Raw genomic sequence first — 2,500 nt, 5'->3', positions numbered from 1 at the left:
TATTTTCCTCAATACCGATACAAGGAAGTGATTGACTTTTAAGCTGAAATTTTGCCCGTTGACGCCCAAGTTGTCGGTGAATTGATAATACGAGACATCAAGACTTTGATCGCTCCTCAAGGTGCTGCGTAGACGCTCATATCTGAGGCTTTCATCTTATTCTCCCAAGTAGATGACACTACAGTGTATTATCAATCATTCCTGCTTTACTGAGCGTCGGCGAGCGAGTGACAGCGGCGGAAGGGTGCGGGAGTCTGAGACGAGGATCTTAAGACGGCGGGCGAGTGGCGGCGGGCGGCAGTGCAGGTGGAGATGACAGCCTGCACACCTGCCCCAATATTTTTCACTATATTTTCCACTGAAAACAGCTTTTATTTCTGTATTTCCTCTTTGTTAGAGCGAAATGCAAGGACGCGCGCGTTCTCTATAGTTGCCCCTAAAAGTGGCGTATTTTCTCTTAAATGCAGATTCTTTTATCAATGAAAAAGATATTTTTGCTGCCAACCAAGTTTATAGTTAGTGATTTGTTGCTATATTTTATATCATGTTATATACTTTTCTATGTTACATTACTGTGTTACATGATTTAATTACTGTTTGTCGAGGAACTCTTCTACAGTACTGTAAGATTTTCCACCCATGGTCAGTGCGAGGAGGATGAGAGAAGGACAGACTTTTTAAGGGGAAAAAAGCGTATGAATACCCTTATTTATGCCCTGCCAGTTGTCCTTTGGACTCGCTGGCATGCCGCCGGTGTGGGCACAACGTCCTGGACACCCCAGGACGCCCCGAGGCTCGGCACGCCCGCACCCCGCGGCCAGCACCTGCCCCCCGGGGTGGCGACCTGGAGGGTGGCGGAAGGGTTGCTGAAGCAATTCTGATAAGCGTCATCATCGTCATCGCTGCTCACTCTGCAGGCGTCCCCAGCGTCGGGCAAGGAGGAGGAAGGCGTGAGTGCAAGGAGACGTGAGTGTCCCTGTAGGCTCATATCCCCGGCGCGGCCTTCGTCGTGCATCGTGCACTTGTGGGGCTGTCGTGTTGGCGATGGTGAATAATTCATTTCTGAGACTCAATGAAAAAAGTCTTAGCTGGTTTGATTGAGCGTCTGATGAGAATTATTGATTCCTCTTCCTCTTTACGGGAGGCGGGGGGCGGGGCTTGCTGACGTCATCGGCCGCCAGACCAATCACCGGTGGTCGATCGGAAAGGTAATATTATTCCGGCCGTGTTTCATGATGCTTGCCATGCTGTATATAGAGTCGCTATTGCTCCCGCGTTGGAAGGTTCGCCTATTTCCTAAATGCATTTCGAAACGACATATGCTTTCGTAATAAGATTCTTCACTGTCAACCAAAGGATAACTCGCTCTTTTTCCTCGGAGAACTGCCCGTTGAAAGAGGCTTTTTCTCTCTCACGTTCTCGCACTGATGTAATTGGTAGTCTCCGTTTGTCTCGCCTCCCACCGCGCCCCACCTGCTGCCCCGCACCCCCTCATCCACAAGTCCCAAATGATTTCTTGTGTAAAATTCCTCAAGGAAAAAGAAATAGAGAGGAAGCGTTGCCAATGGCAACCGAGTTTTCTCTCTTCGCCTGACATTACGCTGCCCCGAATGGTCTGCTCTTTCACAATAATGCATCCAATCATAAAGGCAATTATTTCAGCAAATGATTTATCGGCGGGAACTTTCTCACACGAGCCCACAGAGACCCGTCGGCCTTACCTGCGTTATTGTGTGGCGGCCGCTATATACGAGGTAGCCCGGGCGCTGGCGGGGCTGCACGAGCTCATTAGCGGGGCTGCCTATGTGGCCTGGCAGTCCAGAGGAGAGCGCCGCCGGGGGATTTTGCAGAATAAAGTTAACGCCATTACCGAGAGCTGGGGTGCCCTGTGCCGGGTGGCGGAGGATGCGAGGGGCAGCCAGGGGGCGCCGCTGCTGCTCGGCTGCTCCGGGAGATTTCTAACTCATCAGCATGTGCGTTTTCCTACCGTATTTTGCTGTTATGGCTCCGCTGTTAACACTAGTATTGTACACACGCACACATAAAGAAAAGTATATTACAGCCTGCGTTTCTGTTAATTTGTGGAGGCGGGTGTGTGTGGTGAGTGCTGGGTATTACTCAAAATGATTTTATATCAAGTAAAAGGAAAAGTTTTCCGTGCGGAAGCTTGCTCCAGCGGTATTATGCGTTACTTTTACCTGCCTACATTGTTCCGCCAGCGAGCAGAGTTGCCGCTGCTCCGCACTGCACACTCGCTTCTCCGTCGCGTCCAGTCTTCTTTATTCGACACATTACTTTTCTTAGATTTTTCGAGCAAGTCATTTTGTATTGCTGTATATTATTGGCATTAATGATGACAACATTTTCCCTCGCAAGTTTTGTCCGATTTTCTTGTTACCAGAGTCTGAGTTTACGGGAGAAGCTCTTCCATGATACATATCCTTTATTCATTTTTATGCAAAGCAATTTTCTCATGCATAGAATAAGCCTTTATGAACCG

At 49.0% G+C, this 2,500-nt stretch overlaps 1 long non-coding RNA gene across 4 annotated transcripts in view; it reads left to right on the top strand.

The window, feature by feature from the left end:
- LOC135109251 (uncharacterized) overlaps positions 1-2,500 on the top strand; it is a 128,784-nt gene that overhangs the window by 7,290 nt on the left and 118,994 nt on the right. Inside the window, exon 1 of one of the 4 annotated variants that reach the window (XR_010272628.1) lies at positions 610-966. The exons of 2 other annotated variants lie outside the window; for them this stretch is intronic. This is a non-coding gene — a long non-coding RNA (uncharacterized LOC135109251). Of the gene's footprint in view, positions 1-609; positions 967-2,500 lie in introns of those variants that run through there. One more of the 4 variants, XR_010272627.1, reaches the window with a different exon arrangement.

This window comes from Scylla paramamosain, chromosome 18 (genome assembly GCF_035594125.1).
Source record: "Scylla paramamosain isolate STU-SP2022 chromosome 18, ASM3559412v1, whole genome shotgun sequence".
Taxonomy (NCBI): Eukaryota; Metazoa; Arthropoda; class Malacostraca; order Decapoda; family Portunidae; genus Scylla; species Scylla paramamosain.
Note: the sequence above shows the minus strand (reverse complement) of the source record. Positions and strands in the feature narration are given on the sequence as shown.